Genomic DNA, 18,839 nt, shown 5'->3' with positions numbered 1-18,839 from the left:
AATTATATCCATCACATAACTCTCAGTCATTCACAAAGTGAAGGATATTATGATAAATTGGATGGCATCAGCTGTGACATTATCAACGATAACATCAAGATAACCTTCCTTGAGATGCCAGGTCCCAGAGAAGCTGCCGGAGCCCAGGCCTAAGGCTAAAGTGAATACAAAATACATTAATTGTACAGGCATTTGATGTTTCCTGAAACCTTTGTAGGTGTTCAACATAGTATGATTACCACTCTTCTGTTTTGATATTCAACACCCTCTTTCAATTTTCCAAATGCTAATTATAGTAGAAAGCACACACACACACAAATAAGAGAAATAGATACTGGAACCCAAAAACTTAAACCAAAAAAAGAAAAAGAAAAAAGAATATAGGATTACTTAGGAGATTGTCTCCCCCAGAACAAGCACGTGTTTTTTTTTTTTTTTAATTTTTAAAAAATGCTTTTTAAAAATGCTTTTTTGCGGGGGCACCTGGGTGGCTCAGTGGGTTAAGCCTCTGCCTTCGGCTCAGGTCATGGTCAGGGTCCTGGGATCGAGCCCCGCATCGGGCTTTCTGCTCAGCGGGGAGCCTGCTTCCCTTCCTCTCTCTCTGCCTACTTGTGATCTCTGTCTGTCAAATAAAAAAATAAAATCTTTTAAAAAAATGCTTTTTTGGAGAAAAAAAAATAAGGATGCTTCTTTTCTAGATTCAACCACTTCAAAAATATAAGCCACTTCAGAAAGAAAGGTAATTCTTGTTAGGAGAGAGGAAAAACAACAACAACAACAACAAAATCCTGAAGAAGTGTGGCTAACGTGTAAGTCAGTTAGAAAGCTTAAAAAAAAGTTTTTATTTAACTATAGAAATACATCTTTGTTGAAAAATCATTGTAATGTTAACTAACTTCGGAGCTTATCTAGGAGAAAACTGAAGGCTGAGCACCTGTCGGCAGATTTTACTTGCTGATTGACTCCTTTCTGCAATTTCAGAGCAAGAACACCTCTGCTCCCAGATTATTTCCAGAGTAGACAGGTTATTTCTTTAATGGTACAGTAATCAGTCCAAAAGAGCTCTGCTCATAAGTTTTCAAGCAGGGAGTTTTGTGGAGAGCTGAGATTTTGCTGTGGGGTTGTATGTGGGTATGTTTTTACAAGCTTGTGCACGTGCTTGTACACGACACGTGTACATTAGTGGTGAGGTGAGACTGGGCTCTTCCGCTATGAGAGCGATAGCTTTATTATCATGGAAATCTCCATCGTGGGTACTTTTTTCCTTAGCATGTTGTATATACAAATACTTTGTGTAATTCCCTTTGTCTGTTTTTAATTTTTTTCAAAGCCATGGCAGCAGTAAGGGACAAGTATGTATTTCCTTAAATTTTCATCTGCTCCATAATCAATGAACCACATGCATAATTAGGAGCAGTTACAGCCCTGGCGCTAAAAGTACAAGTTTTTAAAAATTATTCCCTGCAGCTATGTCAGTTTCAATCTGCAAATATCTAAAACTTCAAAAACTTCATATGAGTCTGAACTTTGCAATTAATTCTTGTGTCATGTCCGAAAATATCAGTTTTATTAAAACACTCCTAACTAAAACTTGGTCAAGATTGAATTGCAAATAAAATTTTCCCCCACCACTAATTACATTCCTTAAGATTGATAAAACAGAAGTCATATTTTGTCACATATTCTCCTGAAATTGATGCATGTGAAATACTCCACTTATATATTAAACTATATACTTTATAATAATACATTTAACATCACATTTTATGTATTTCTTATTTTAATATATGTGTTATATCCTACTGTGTGGGTAGGTGATTTAATAATTTTAAGGTAAATAATATTTATGGAAGTTTATATTTAATTTATAGAAATCAAGTGTTTAACACATTTTTTTCTACATTATAAATGATTATATTAAGTTTACATGCCTTATAATTACTTTTAAATTCCAATTCTCTTTGGCTGATTTGCTCTGAAAATTTACTACTATCAGTGGATAATAAAATTGTACATTATTGATTATTTGCATTTAAAAGAAATGAAATTATGTTCTGTGCAATTTTTCTCCTTAAAACAGTATATTGAATAGCATAGCTGAGTGAATAAATTCAATATTTCTTGCAATTTTTAGAAAATTAGCAAGGCCTAAAAATCTATGTGCAGATTTGTATTACCACTAATATATAAAAATAGGACAGTATATATTGGCCAAAGCTTTTCAGGAATCATATATAAACGATTTTGTAATCTTCTTCCCTGTCACCCAAGCCCTAATGCTCTACTGCATATTTGAAGTATAACAAGTTGTTGTCCTTGAAAATAAAGTTCTCCTATATGAGATAATAAAGTAAATTATACTTTGTATGAAACATATTACTCTGTGTATATACCAAGTGAGTCAACTTAATCAAAAGCCTCTGTTAGATACAGTTCATTGGCCTCAGAGAGGTAGAACCTCACAATCTCAGCAAAGACCTGAGTAGCACAACTAAGCAACACCAGAGAAGTCCCACCATGGACGTGAAAGCCTTTTCACAGCTCCTCAGGATGTGCTTACTCTTGTCTGCCTTTGCCAGGCTATTCTACCAGGTGGAATTTTCCAATGTCACCATTGCTTCCTTTAACTTCTAACCTTCAGTGATCATGCTGACATTGGTTTCATTTTTGACTTTCATAGTACTGACCCATGAAACTCTGACATACAGCATCCATGGATTAAAGTAAAAAAAAAAAAAATACTTCTCATTTCTAAAATGGTATTTCTGCAACTACATAATATTTGTTACAGAGTAGTTAAATGACATTCAGTTCATTAAGTATCCCCTGCTAGATGATTTTGATCTGGTCCCACTACACTTTTCTATAAAAAACCCTCAGAAATTGCTTTCAAGAAACAAATGATAAATAAGGACAGTTGTCATTCTGCAGCCACCATTAGCATCCGTGATCTTTTCTTTTCTCTGTTATTCATTATTTCAACTGGAAAGCTCAAATATCACAGTCTTCATCATTCTTTACCTGATTTCCACATCAGAATCAACATTACTTCAGCTGGTTTTCCCATAAGCTTACACTATATCATAACATGGTATATGTTGCCTTGAATTATACCTCCTTACAAATTTTTCATGATGATTAACATTTTCTGTTCCAGCCCACTCCCATCCCCTTACTCTGGTAGCTGCTCCCCGGAGGGATGTTGGTTGAATCACTAGAGTCATCTCATAAATAAGGAGGTTGACCAGATTGAATGTTATCTTTGATTTCATATTGTCTGTTAGTTGTACAAAAGCACAGCTTTTTGTTATGAAAAAAGAAAAAAAAGGGTTACCAATCATTCTATAAATACTTTTAGTTCCATCGATGCGATTCAGGGTGTTCTGAAACAAAACACTAGAGAGACCTCAGTATTAAGATATGGAAAAATAAAATTTCAGCATAAACTGTCAGGGTAGTATAATGAAAGAGCAAACCCAGGGTCTGAAGACTTATGCAATTATGGCTCTGATATGATTGACCCTTCTCCAAGTTGCATACACTGCCTCAGTTAGTGTGTTTTTGGTCAAATTAATACAACAGATGAGATCATTTGTGAAAGATGGCCCCATCTTGATTTGCTAATTTTGGTTATGAATAAAGGGAACCAAAAGCACTAGAATTTTAAACTCATGGTATGTGAATAAAACTACAGTCACAAAAACTCTTGCAACTAAATGTGGGGGAATTTACTGAATTAAATGACCACATATCCTGGCTCTTTACAGACAGTCCTCCTTTATGCTTCCCTCCTGGTGTCCCATCTAGTTTAACATTTTGCCTGAATTTGTTTTAATATAGTGAGGTATTATTAGTAATAGTTATATAAGTCAGAATTGATATGGTAGATTGTCATTATAACTTCTGCCATGATCTCCTCTAGTGGTGTATATGGTGTCCATGTTCTGGACAGAGTTTTTGCTTTTATCACATGAATAAGCACAAAAGAAGATCAACAATAGCCTGTCTCTTCCTAACAGTCCAAGTGGCAAGGTAATTGAAACTTCTTCTTTAAGATTAGAGGTACAGGTGCTCACCTGTAAAATAAGTGCTTTCTGATTCATGTGACCAATCTTGGCTAACAGTAAGAGAGGATGGCCCCTGTCAGTCAGTTGAACCACAAGCTAGCGCTCTGTGCCCAGACCAGCAAGACACACAAGCCACATTAGGCCACTTTTTGACAGGGTCATTGGAAAAAAAAACAATTATATTTAGAGTGAATAAGATATGTGAGTGAGATAGAGGTGGTATAGTCTTGTCCTAGAATGTATGGTCGGAATGCTTGTGCTACAGTGCTTTTGCCAGTTTTTGCATGGTGAAAATCTCAGTTCTGTTAATTTTTTTGTTTGGTTGCACCACACTGTTTTTGTTTGTTTGTTTGTTTTGTAAAGATATTATTTATTTATTTAACAGACAGAGATCACAACTAGGCAGAGAGGCAGGCAGAGAGAGAGGAATGGAAGCAGGCTCCCCACTAAGCAGAGAGCCCAATGCAGGACTTGATCCCAGGACCCTGAGATCATGACCTGAGCCAAAGGCAGAGGCTTTAACCCACTGAGCCACCCAGGCGCCCCTCCATACTGTTTTTTTAATTTGTTTTATTTTACTTTTTAAAATAAGCATTCTTATTCTAGAGTGAATTTAGGTTTGCAGAAAAGTTGTAAAGATAGTACAGAAAGTTCACAGATACCCCAGACCCAGTTTCCCTTATTTACCAACTTCTTATATTAGTATGAGACATCTGTCACAAGTAGTAAACTGATATCGACACATTACTTTTAACAAAAATCCATATTTTCAGATTTTCTTAGTTTTTAAATAATGTTCTTTTTCTATTTCAATATTCCATTTGGGATACCATAATACACTTATCGAGTCTCCTTAGTCTTCTCTTGACTGTGACAGTTTCTCAGATTCATTCTCTCTTGATGGCTTTAGCAACTTTTCAGGAGTACTGAGATTTGATAGAATGTTCCTTAATTGGGATTTGCCTCATGTCTTTTTTTTGTCCCATGAGTTGAGTGGATGTATGGGTTTGTGAGAGGAAGACTTTACAGGGCTGTTATCATAACATCCTAACAAGAGTACCTACTATCAACATGACTTCTCTCTAAATATTTTAATTCAAGTATCATTGATGCACATTATGTTATTTTCAGATGTTCGACACAGGGATTCAACAATTTTATACATTATGCCATGCTCACCATGATAAGTGTGGTTACCCTCTGTCACCATGCGAAGTTGTTAGAATATTATTGAATTCTCTCTGTTAATGTTGATGCTGATCATGAGATAGTTTATGTTGGGTTTTTCCACCATAAAGTTTCTCTTCTTTCTCTCTTTCCATATTGATCTTTTTAGAAGGAAGTCACTATACACAGGCACTTAAGGAGTGGAAAGTTATGTTTCATTACCTTGATGATAGAATGTCCATATCAATTTTTGGATTTTGTTCTGCATGTGATACTTGTCTATTCTCCTTTATTTGTTTATTTAATCACTTTTTTATATCAGTGTGGGATCACACATATTCACTTTACATGTCGGGTTATAATCCAACACTATGTACTTAGTTGCTCAACCTGTTCCATCTTTGGCTATTGGGATCTCCTTTTACCTTACGGCACACCATCATTATGTTTATTTTTGAGTGATTCCTTACTTTGTGGCACTACAGTGATTCCTTACTTTGTGTTTCACCCTCTGTATTTCCTCATCCATTATTAGAATCAGACACTTCTCCAAAGAACTTTGATTCCCTATGTTGGAAAATTTAATTGGAAACCAAGATCTAAGTGCTAGGTGTGTTTATTGCTTCCATATTGTCACTGCTTCTAGGAATTTTCAGAGGACAGAGAAAGAACATATATGTGTATACAAACTTATGTTCATATATGTATATTAAGTATTTATAGCTTAAATGTTTGTGTATGTATCTGTCCATCTGTATCTATGGTAAGCAAAACATGAGTTCATGCTGATATCTTCAACACTATTCCATAACCCTGTTATTTTTTATTGTAACTTCCCACTTCAGCAGCACAGAAATCTGGCTCCTACCATTCACCATCCATTTACTTAATTTTTAATTCGAGTATACAGATATAGTGGCTTTCAAATTAATACCTCACACCTCCATGGGAAATACTTTTTTGACCAGAGTACATTCCTTATGTTCAGCTCGTTTTGCTTTTAGTTTCATAAACTCTACTCATTTCCAAAGTTACTTGGGTCAGCACCTTTTCTCCTTATGCCTTCAGTAACATTGTTTCATACATTTGTGATACCGTTTCCTTCGTCACAATCTGTTTTAAATCATTGGGTAGTCTGACCTCCTCAATGATTGTTTAAATTTGTACACATTAAGTTCATTCTTTCTGTCATAAAGTGCTTTGGGTTTTAACACATGCCTTGTTGTCTGGTATCCACCATTACAGCATCATGCAGTGTAGTTTCATTGTCCTAAAACAACTCCTGTGCCTTACTAATTGAACCTACTCCCCACTCCCCACCACCAGGCAACCACTCATCTGTTTATTGGCTCTATGGTTTTGCCTTTGTCAGCATGTATCTATTCAAATTGGCTTCTTTAACTTAGCAATATGCATTTAAGATGCATCCACATCTTTGTATGGCTTGATAGCTCAATTCCTTTTTATCACTGAATAGTCTTCTATCACATGGAAGAACAACAGTGTATTTTTCTATTCATCTATTGAAGAATATCTTGGTTGTTTTCAGGTTAGGGGAAATTATGAAAAAAGCTGCTATGAACATTCACATGTATTTTTTGTATAGTCATAAATTTTAAAGTCAATTGGATAAATATGTGGGAGCATGATTGCTGGATCATATGGTAAGACATTGTTTTACTTTGTAAGAAACTACTGAGCTGTCTTCCAAAGTGTGTAAATTTTGCAGTCCCATCAACAATGAATAAGAATTTCTATTGCCCTGCATCTTCCCTAACAACTGGAATTGTCAAGTTCCTGAATGTTAGCCATTCTAATAGGTGTGTAGTGGTATCTCATTGTTTTAATTTGCATTTCCCTAATGACAAATGCTATTGAGCAGGTTTTTATATGCTTATTTGCCATCTGTGTATCTTTTTGTTGATGTGTCTATTCAGATCATTTGCTCATTTTTAATTGGATTGGTTTCTTTATTGTTGAATTTGAAGAGTTCTTTGCATATTTTGAATATAATTCTTTTATTGGATATGTGTTTTGAAAATATATTCTCCCAATCTGTTAGCATGTCTTTTCATACTCCAGGAGTATCTTTTGCAGAGTAGAATGTTTAATTTTAATAAAGGCCAACCTATGATTTTTTTTTTTTCTGAATCATGCTTTTGCTGTCATATCTAAAAATTCATCATTGAGGGTGCCTGGGTGGCTCAGTTGATTAAGCATCTGACTCTTGATTTCACTTCAGGTCATGACCTGAGGATCCAGAAAGCCTGGCACTGGGCTCCATTCTCAGCTGGGAGTCTGCTTGAGATTCTCTCTGCATCCCTCCCATGCTCATGCACTCTCTCTTTCTCTCAAATAAATAATCTTCAAAAAACAAAACAAAACAATTAAAAAAAAAAACCCTCTTCAACAAACCTACATCACTTAGATTTTTTTCTTATATTTTCTTCTCAAAGTTTTATAGTTTTGCATTTTACATTGATCTCTATGATCTATTTTTACAGTAATTTTTGTAGAAGGTATAAAGTCTCTGGCTTCATTTTTGTTGTTTATAGACCTGCAATTATTCCCTCATCATTTGGTAAAATGACTGTCTTTTTTCCACTGAACTGCTTTTGCCCCTTTGTCAAAAATCAGTGAACTATACTTGTGTGAGTCTCTCTATTGGTTTTTATTCTCTTTCATTGGTATGTGTCAGTTCTTTAGCTAATACCATGCTGTCTTGATTACTTTAACCTGATAGTCTTGAAATCAGATGGTATGAACTTTATTCTCATTCAGTATAGGGTGTTGGCTATTTTGGACTTTTGCCTTCCATATAAATTTTAGAATCAGTTTGCTGTTAGGCATAAAATAGCTTGCAGGGGGTTTGATCAAATCTATTGATCAAGCTGGAAGAACTGACATCTTAACAATATCAAGTTTTCCAACCCATAAACACAGAATATCTCCACTTTTTTCTGGCTCTTTGATTTCTTTGGTCAGTGTTTTGTAATTTTCTGCATAAAGACTCTACAGATATTTTGTTAGATATATTCCCAAGTACTTCAGTTTTTCAATGTCCTTAATATGTTATTTTTTATTTCCAATTCTAGTTGTTTATTGCTGGTATAATTAAGCAAATGAATTTTCTATATATATTTTTTTAAAGATTTTATTTATTTATTTGACAGAGAGAGATCACAAGTAGGCAGAGAGGCAGGTAGAGAGAGAGGGGGAAGCAGGCACCCTGCTGAGCAGAGAGCCCGATGCGGGGCTCCATCCCAGGACGCTGGGATCATGACCTGAGCCGAAAGCAGAGGCCTTAACCCACTGAGCCACCCAGACGCCCCTGAATTTTCTATATTAACTTCATATTCTACAACCATGTTATACTCCCTTATTTAACAAGTTATTCTGTACATTTTTAAAGATGACATAGATAATCGTGTCATTTACAAAATAGACATTATTATTCTTACCAACTTGTATAGCATTTTTGTTGTTGTTTTTGTAGTAAGAAAAGGCCTCTGATATGATGTTGAACAAAGAGTGGTGAAAGAGTACATCATTTCTTAATTTTGGAGGACAAAAATGTGAGTCTGTTATTATCACATATAATATTATTTGTAGATTTTTTGCAAATGTCCTTTAGCAAGTTGAAAAAGTAACCTTTAATTTCTAGTTTGATGAATTTTTATACTAAAGTTTAAGTTTTGTTAAAAGCTTTTTCTCTCTCAATTGATCTGATCTTTCTTTGGTTATTCCTGGCCCTATTGGTAAAATTGTATTGCATTGATTAGCTTTTGAATATTGAATCAGACTTGTATTTCTGGAATAAATCCCAGTTGGAACTTGGTATGGTATATAATTCCTTTTACACATTGTAGGATTGTTTGTTAACATTGTGTTGAGTATTTCTGCATCTGTGTTTATGAGGAATATTGGTCTGTAGTTTTCCTTCTTATAATATATTTATCTGATTTTAGTATTAGGGTAATACCTCATAGAAGACTTAAGAAACGTTTCCTCTCCTTCTATTTCTAGAAAAGACTATGGGGGGGGGGGTTAGCATCATTTCCTCTTAAGAGTTTGGTAGAATTCACCAGTGAAACCATTTAGGCTTGATGCTTTTTTTTTTCCTAAGTTATTAATTATTGATTTAATTTGAAAAATAGATATAACTTTCTTAAATACTCCTCTTTAAGGAGCATCTGTGTCTTGCAAACCTTTCAGTTGTAATCTACTGCTATACTGGGGTCTACTGGTGAGGTGGTAAAGAATAAAGAAGAGATAGTGTTCTATATTCTTATAACTAAATCTCTTTTCTTTTTAGTGGGCTTGTGTTTCTGGGATATGACGATCACAGGTATTTCCTAGCTCTTGCTTGCTACCAAGAGAGGGTAGGAACACACTTCCAGGGCTTTACTTTGAATTTGGATGTGGGAAAAATTAAATCATTACTGGTAATAACTAAATTTCTATTTCAAGTCTCTGATGAACTGATATAAATTTGGTGTCATTTAAAACTTTGTTAAGTTTCTTATCTGCTAATGGGTTCAATAAATTAATAGTTATATTTCATTTGTGATAAAAAAAATATGTGAAATTAAGAGGTTATCTTACAATATAAACAAAACGTCTTTCTTTACCCGGTGATATAAAATATACTTTTTGCAAAAGCACAATTCAATAGTTTTTAGTAAACCAAAAGGTAATAAATTAAAAAGACCTATGATTTGGCAGCACTTAAATTATAATTCATTTAGTGTCATATCACAATAAAGATAACATTTTAAAGACTTCCATCAGTAAAATTATTTATCAAAGGACTAGAAATAGAATATGATACTTGGATAAATATTTGCAATGGAATATTTAAACATTTATATTTAAAGTAAATTGGAATCTGGAAAAGTCCTCCTTTAGCTTCATTTGCTCTGATCTTATCAGGCATATTAGCTCTTAGATAAGAATTTTTTTTTTTTTTTTTTTAGTTAAAAATGTTATGATCTACAGAGAAGTGCTAATTGAAGATGTACACTTGAATATTCATTAAATGCAGATTTAAAGAGGATAGTGGACATATTTGAGTGAGGGAGAACATTAAAATCCACTCATCAAAAAAAGCTGTATTTTTCAGAAATGTTTTCTAAAACTGACACAGTATTAGAGATCTCAACTGTGACTAAGAAATTGATTAAAGTATGTGAATATTCTATGTTGTTTTTGGTCTGGATTATCTTTTTAAGTTTTTATATAAACTCCAGTTAGCTTACAGTGTAATATTAATTTCAGGTGTACAGTAGGATGATTCAGTACTTTCATAGAACATCCTGTGCTCATGGCAAGTGCACTCCTTAATCCCCATCATCTATTTAACCAATTCCCCCACATATCTTCCCTTGGTAACCATCAGTTTGCTGTCTGTAGTTAAGAGTCTCTCTCTCGGGGTGCCTGACTGGCTCAGTTGGAAAAGCATGAGACTCTTGATCTTGGGATCATGAGTTTGAGTATCACAATGGGTGTAGAGAGTACTTAAATAAATAAATAAACTCTAAAAAAAGTCTGTTTCCTGATTTGCTTCTCTTTTCTTTCCCCTTTTGCTTGCTTTTGCTTCTTAAATTCCCTTTGCTTGCTTTTGCTTCTTAAATTCCACATATGAATGAAATCATACGGTGTTTGTCTTTCTCTAACTGGTTTATTTCACTTAACATAATATTCTGTAGCCCCTTCCATGTCGTTGCAAATGGTGGTCTAGATTATTTTTAATATTCTGACAAAATTTTTAAAAAAATTTCCTTTAATGTATATGGACTTATCTTCGGAAGAAATTTAGTTTTTTTTTTTTTTTAAGATTTTATTTATTTATTTGACAGACAGAGATCACAAGCAGGCAGAGAGGCAGGCAGAGAGAGAGGGGGAAGCAGGTTCCCCACTGAGCAGAGAGCCCGATGTGGGGCTCGATCCCAGGACCCTGGGATCATGACCTGAGCTGAAGGCAGAGGCTTTAACCCACTGAGCCACCCAGGCGCCCCAGAAATTTAGTTTCAAAATTGGATTTTGAATAAAGTTATTTCATAGATTCAATATAATCACTCAACCAAGTGAATAAATATTTAGAAAAAATGTAATTTTTATTATTTGTGGCACTCTTTCCACTATTGAAAGTGCTCATAGAATAAATTATGCAATTACCCTATTTATTGAAGACATATACAATGAAGTCTAAAGAGTGATATCTAAAAATGTATTTGCAAATTATTTTCGTTGGGCTTTAATATTTAGTCATATGAAACTATTAGGAACCACAGATTGCATGGTAATCTTTGTCAATTAAAATACAATCTCCTCATATTTAATGCACATCCTCTCAGGATTAAGACACTTTTTTTTTTTTTTATAACCACTCTAGGTTATAAATACAGGAGTCACTGCTTTCCTCTCTTCAAATTTATCTGTGTCAACTGGGACTGCAACAGTGAACATAGATGCAGGTCTTTGTAGTGAAAATAAAAATAGAATACAAAACACTGTATGTTTAAAATAATTAATGCTTATTTCACAATCTGAATTCTATTCCAAGTACAAAATATGATCACATTGTGAGAATAACTTGCACTTCAGCTATTTGAAGTGTTGTATATAAATAATAACATAATTAACTAGACTTTGAAACTCCTCTTACCTGGAAAGTTAAAACTTTGTGTCTTTGCAAAAACACTATTTTCCACACTATGAAGATTAATATCGGTACAGGGATGGTCCTTCACCCTAAAGGACAAAGAGTTTCCAGGTCCTCTCTGCACTCATCCACCAAAAGAGGAAGAAGAGACACAAAGATAAGGAGAAAACTTTCTCCTGCTGCATCCTCCTTAGTTGTGAAGTGGATATTCAAACATCCAAACTTTTGGGTTCTCTTAAATATTAAAGTAGAAGAATTATTGGCAGAGAGGCCAAAGGTGCTGGGGATGTAAAAAACTGAAGTGCACCATCCATTTGAAATGCAATGAGAAGTGTGCCGACTGTTGACATTGATGGATGATGATAGTCCCTTAGTCGGCACTAGCCACTTGGCTGAAAGGCAAATCCGGAATGCAAGGCAAACTCAGAGCTGGGCAGGCCATCAAAATAAATAAGTAAAAAGAAAGGACACTAAAAGGCAGTGGATTGTTAGGATGAAGAGTTGTAATAAATGATGATGTCAGTGATAAATTAAGGTTGCTTATATCATGGTTAGAATTTCAGGGAGGGAAACAGATTGGAAAACTCAGCACTAAAGTATCAGAAACCAGTTTTCATAATGCTAAGGTTCAAAAGGAAACTTTTAGGAGAAATGCAAAGTTAAAATTTAGGTGATACCGGAGGATATTATAGATTAATATCTGTTTCCAGTTATTCTTCAGATACCAATGGAGCTTGATTGCCAAAAGAAAGGTCTGTATCAGAAAGTCAGGATACACTATAGTCAAAGTTTATTAGTTAGGGTAAAATTTCATAAGCCCTTCCTGGAAAAGTTTATAATCTTATATATTGCTGTCACCAACCTTCTATGACCCCTACTCACTCTGAACTTGATGTTTCATATATGTTGTTAAGATACCCCAAAAAGTATTTGGTTCTATTGGTTCATTATGTTAAGTCAGTCAACTACTTGCTAATCTCTGCCTGCATGTTTCTACCTATGTGTTGAGCTTTGTATTAGTCACTAATGGAAAAAAACAAAAACAAAAACAAAACAAAACAAACAAACAAAAAAACTCTCCGCTTTCAAAAAGCTTTCCATCTAGTGTAGTGATTTCAAAAAATGTTTATTGTAATTTCAACAATTTATTTTAGAATGCTTGAAAGAGAATTAGAACAATGTATACTTTTAAAAATCATGATCTAATATGGCAGTTTTTGGGTGGAGACTGTCCTCTCAGGTAAGAGAGGCCCGGGAGGCCCATGATTTGGATGGAGACATAGGGGATTGAAGACAACGGGTCTGTCCTTGGGGCAGGATTTCAGAACTCCTCAGTTTGCATATCATCAAGAAAAACCCAAAGGAAATGTCCTACAAATCAAGAGCCTAGACAATCGCCTAAGTTAAATCACAGCTGAGGGGAAAAAATGGAAACAAAGCAGTTTGAATGAAACTAGAGATACTAGAAAAGAACAAATTGAATTTTGAGCATTGGATAAGAGGCAGAGTTTACAAAAAAAAATTAAGGAGCTAGGATGCAGTATTAGAGGTTTGTCATATGCCTGTGACCTCACCAATAGATGTGGAGAGAACTTTGAGGGGCACCAAATAGATTCAGAGGAAAATCTATCTCATCTATGCAATAGCGGAGTCCTTGAGACAAAATTTAAATGTCTACTTGTAAATTTCTTAAATAAGCAAAGCCTAAATTAAAAATAATGCCCTAATATTGATACTTTTTTCTCCTACAGTAAATTTGATAGAAATAAAATATAACAAATATATTGGTTTCTGTTTATATTTTTTATATTGATTTAATTTTATTGTACTTTTGCTTTAATTTTTCAGATGATCCAAAATCACATATGATATAGGTAATTATTCTTAGTGTTTATCCAACATTTCCCTCATATGGCCCTGCTCCTCCTTCCATCTGTATGTTCAATTTGGACCAATACACAAACTAACCCTATTGTAGATTATAAACCCCCATCTTTTGAATGCATGCACCCTGGAATTTTTTTTTTCTTTTTCTTTCTTTTTTAACCATAGGTTTTAGTGTACTTTTTTTTGCATTTTATTTTATTTTATTTCTTTTCAGTGTTCCAGAATTCATTGTTTATGCACCAAACCCAGTGCTCCGTGCAATACGTGCCCTCCTTAATACCCACCGCCAGGCTCACCCAACCCTCCACCTCCCTCCCCTCCAAAACCCTCAGTTTGTTTCTCAGAGTCCACAGTCTCTCATGGTTTGTCTCCGCCTCTAATTTCCCCCAACTCACTTCTCCTCTCCATCTCCCAAAGTCCTCTGTATTATTCCTTATGGTCCACAAGTAATTGAAACCATATAATAATTAGCTCTCTCTGCCTGACTTATTTCACTCAGCATAATCTCTTCCAGTCCTGTCCATGTTGATAGAAAAGTTGGGTATCACAACCTTTCTGATGGAGACATAATACTCCATTGTATATATGGACCATATCTTCTTTATCCACTCATCTGTTGAGGGGCATCTTGGTTCTTTCCACAGTTTGGCGACTGTGGCCATTGCTGCTATGAACGCTGGGGTACAGATAGCCCTTCTTTTCACTACATCTGTATCTTTCAGGTAAATACCCAGTAGTGCAATTGCAGGGTCATAGGGAAGCTCTATTTTTTTTTTTTTAAGATTTTATTTATTTATTGGACAGACAGAGATCATAAGTAGGCAGAGAGGCAGGCAGAGAGAGAGGAGGAAGCAGGCTCCCTGCTGAGCAGAGAGCCCGATGCGGGGCTCGATCCCAGGACCCTGGGATCATGACCTGAGCCGAAGGCAGAGGCTTTAACCCACTGAGCCACCCAGGTACCCCAGGGAAGCTCTATTTTTAATTTCTTAAGGAATCGCCACACATTTTCCAAAATGGCTGCACCAACTTGCATTCCCACCAATACTGTAAGAGGGTTTTCCTTTCTCCACATCCTCTCCAACACATGTTGTTTACTGTCTTATTCATTTTGGCCATTCTAACTGGTGTAAGGTGGCATCTCAATGTGGCTTTGATTTGAATCTCCCTGATCAGCCTGGAATTTTTCTACTGCTGAAGGATCTAGTGTCCCTGAGGGAAGTTCTCATAGTAGGTGTGTTTTATGCTTGAGGCTTCTTTTAGTCCCCACTATGCCCATTAATTTATTTTTCATTAAAACTATAATTTCTTTCTAGAACTTAAGGTGTGACTTCAATCTTAGATTATGTGACTGGCTTCACAGAGGTGATTCTGAGATGCAGGTAGGGAGAGCAGCTTTGCTCCATACCAATAACCTCGATTAACTTTGGCTCTCCCCAAATTACTTCAAACAGTCTTTCCAATACAAAATATCCTGACTAAAAAGTCCCCTAATGCCCCCATCCAACCAATGCTTACATCTTGCCTAATTCATCCCAGCTGCTCAGTTGAAGTTGAATGTTATTTCATATTCTGAAAATATACTAATTTTGGATGGAACTTTGATTGTTGCCTGATATCTGCTCTTGGTATCCTGCTCTTTCCCACTCGATAATTTCTCTGAGACCTGTAGCTCCTAAGACTAGTTTATTTTAGCCCAAGTTGCTATTTGCCTTGTAACATTTGATTTCAATGGTTATAACTGAGGGAGGACATTCTACAGCTTAGTGCTCTCCCCCAACTCTGTTCTCTCTGGCTTTTTTTCTATCTCCATTGATCTTCCTGCCCTTTTTAAGCCCATTGAGTCTCAACACTGAGCTTTCCCAGTTCTACCACCATCTGCCTAAACAAATATGAAGCATAATCTCAATACATTGCTTTTATGAAGTATTTTTTGATTTTTATACAATACAGTGTACATGTAAACATGCTTTTACATTTTGAATTGTGTTGATTAACATTATTTCTAAATTGGGGGTCCTCCAAAGAAAATTAATGCTTCTGTCAGACACAGGTTAAGTACTTTACCCTTCTGAATTTTTTTTTTGAAAAGGACTTTATAAATATAATATCTTAAAGAGATGCAAAGTAACAAGAACAACATAGCAAATAATGAAAATATGAAAGCAGAAAGCATCTTCTTTCAAAACATTTGTTCTTGACCTAGAAATCATGCAATGTGTGTTTGTCTCTAAGTATACATTCTGTGCAACAGAATTTTTTCAGTGCAACCTTGAACATGTCTCAGCACTAGTCCTTTAAACCTCAGAAAATGTTGTGATAAGATACAGCATGTGAGTATGGGGGTGCCTGCGTGTGTCTGTTAACTCTATGCCACTGTCTTTGCCTCTTCTTATTTCAGCTTGCTGAGCTACTTGAAAAGAATTATTTTGAAACACAAAGGGCTTTTTCATTTCTTGCCAGCGATTACCCACCCCGATTCATTCACACCTGAGAAAACACGAAAAGTCATAGACTCTGACTCTCTCAGTATTACTGTTTAGATGATAGTTGTTGGCTACACTGTAAAATTTAACAACAGAATACTAGAATCTCATTCTATTGCTTATCTCCCAATTTATGGGCTCTACTTCTCTCAATTTCCTACTCCCAGACTTCAACTGAACATGAGAAATGTGAGTATGTTTTGAACTTAGAAATGAAAGTAAGACCGTAGAACAAAGAATAAATATATGGAGACATGAGGGAAAAATCAACTGAACAGCAGGAATTAATAGTTTTAATGTGCTCAGGATGTCTACCAGTTTGTAATCTACTCCACTTGGTCCTCAGGATAGTCCCACTGTGGAAGTATTATTTACTCACTATAAAGGAAAAAAAAAAAAACAAGGCCCGAAAATTTTAAGAAATTTTCCTCCAATTACTTCAGAGGGAGAGAGGCAAAATTTGAACACCAGTACAGTGTGTTTCCAAAGATACCTCTCTACCACATGCTTGCCTCTGAGAACACTGTGCTCAGTCAGGCCCTAGTCGTCTACTTCATGTTCTTGCACACATCCCCCATTCTCTAAGCATGCTAATAATTTTTTAAATACAGTCCAAAACTTGTTTCTTCAACACATTTCATGGTTTCTCCCACAGAAGTCACCAACAACACAGTTCTTTCTTTCCTCCTTTGAACCCTAAGTATTCGTCATGGGCACACCACTTGTAATTTGCATGGTGTCCTACCTTGTTAACACTTTTCATGGGGGTTGCTTTTTTCTTTAGTGGGGTTGTGAATTCCTTCTGTCTAAAGCTGAGTATCTGTCAATCAACAGGTAACCACTGATCTCTTCCTATGATTGAAACGTTGCGTAACGTGAAATGGTGGATGAAACAATCTGAGCAGTAGATAAATGGGTCCGAAAAGAAAGTGCCTGTCTCAGTATACAAATAGTACAGTAATCCTAAATTACACACCACAACAACACTCGGGGCTTATAAAGGTAAGCATCCCTCCTCACAGTTACTGGTATGTGAATTGACTGTCCTTTAGTTTCAGGGTGCAGTTTGGTGCAGACTGGCTCCTGCTAGATAGGGACTACCTCATTCTAGGGTCCAGGCTGAAGGAGCTCTGGGTGGGGAATTCCTTTCCTTAGGGACTTAACTACTATGTTTGTCATCCCAGAAGGGTTTTCTATTAATACCCACCTTCCCATAAATTACAAAATATTTTTTTAGTAATAACCATAAAATAATCATGTATTAATCAGTATTAATCAGTATTTTATTGTACAAATTGAAGTGGATAATATTCTAATTCAATAGAACTTTTTATATTAAAACTAAAATTTGCATTTGCAAAGCCACAAATTTACTCCTCAAAATTTGTTCTTTTCACTTTCTTTTTTAAATACAAATACATGCTCTAAGTGGTTCCCTACAATGGCAGAAATAGAATAACTCAGGTTCTGTTTCTAACAATTTTGTAATAATTATAAAACTATAATTTAAGGAGTGTCTGGGTGGCTCAGTGGGTTAAGCCTCTCTGCCTTCGGCTCAGGTCATGATCTCAGGGTCCTGGGATCGAGCCCCGCTCAGCAGGGAGCCTTCTTCCCCCCCTCTCTGCCTGCCTCTCTGCCTACTTGTGATCTCTCTGTCTCTGTCAAATAAATTTAAAAAAAAAATTAAAAAAAAAACTATCATTTGAAAAGAATCTACTAGTTAGAAGCAGGGATATGTAATATGAGAGTAGTAAAAGACTCAAACTGCTCCTGCAGTGAGTGAGATTGAGTGTGATCTTGACAGATTATGAATTTATTCAAAATAAATCCATATAGCTTGGTCTGCTGTGTTGGTTGCCTACTATAACTGCAGTAATTATCTGGAAACTTAACTCAACAAAAGTTTCTCTACTTTTTTTTTTTTTTTTTTTAGTTTTTTTTTTAGGGGCCATACTCCATTCTTGCTAAATCTCTCTCTGCTTCTGTGGTACATATACAGAATTCCTAGAGTCAACCTTCACCACACAGTCTCAGTTCTAACCTCTATTCATATCATGCCCAATAACATACTATTGGTCATAACCGGTGATATGGCCAAGCCCAAAGCCAAGGTGTAGGGAAGTATACTTTTCCTATGATGAGATCATAGCACAATATGAGAAACAAAAATTGAGATGGATATTTTCATTCACTCTAATAAATAATAAAAATAAGTGATGTATTTTATGACTGAAGAATATTTAACTTGCAGAGAAAAAAAATCTGGCTATAAAAGGATTTCTTAGTTCAGGAAAATATTTATAATTATGTATAACTGAGCATACACTCATAAGAGTGTTTTTTATATACTACAAGATTTACAAAATCATATATTGAGTATATAAAATGAATTCTTCTTTCTGTGGATCTTTTTTCCTCAACCATATCTCCTGGAGTATACTTTGGTATAGTAAAGGTATAAAAGAGTAAATATCGAGTAGGCTATTAACTAGCTAAAGTATATAGAGCAGTGGTAATTAATTCCTATTAATAGAAACTTTAGGGGCACTTGGGTAGCTCAGTTGGTTAAGC

This window comes from Martes martes (genome assembly GCF_963455335.1).
Source record: "Martes martes genome assembly, chromosome: 2".
NCBI classification, from domain to species: Eukaryota; Metazoa; Chordata; class Mammalia; order Carnivora; family Mustelidae; genus Martes; species Martes martes.
Note: the sequence above shows the minus strand (reverse complement) of the source record.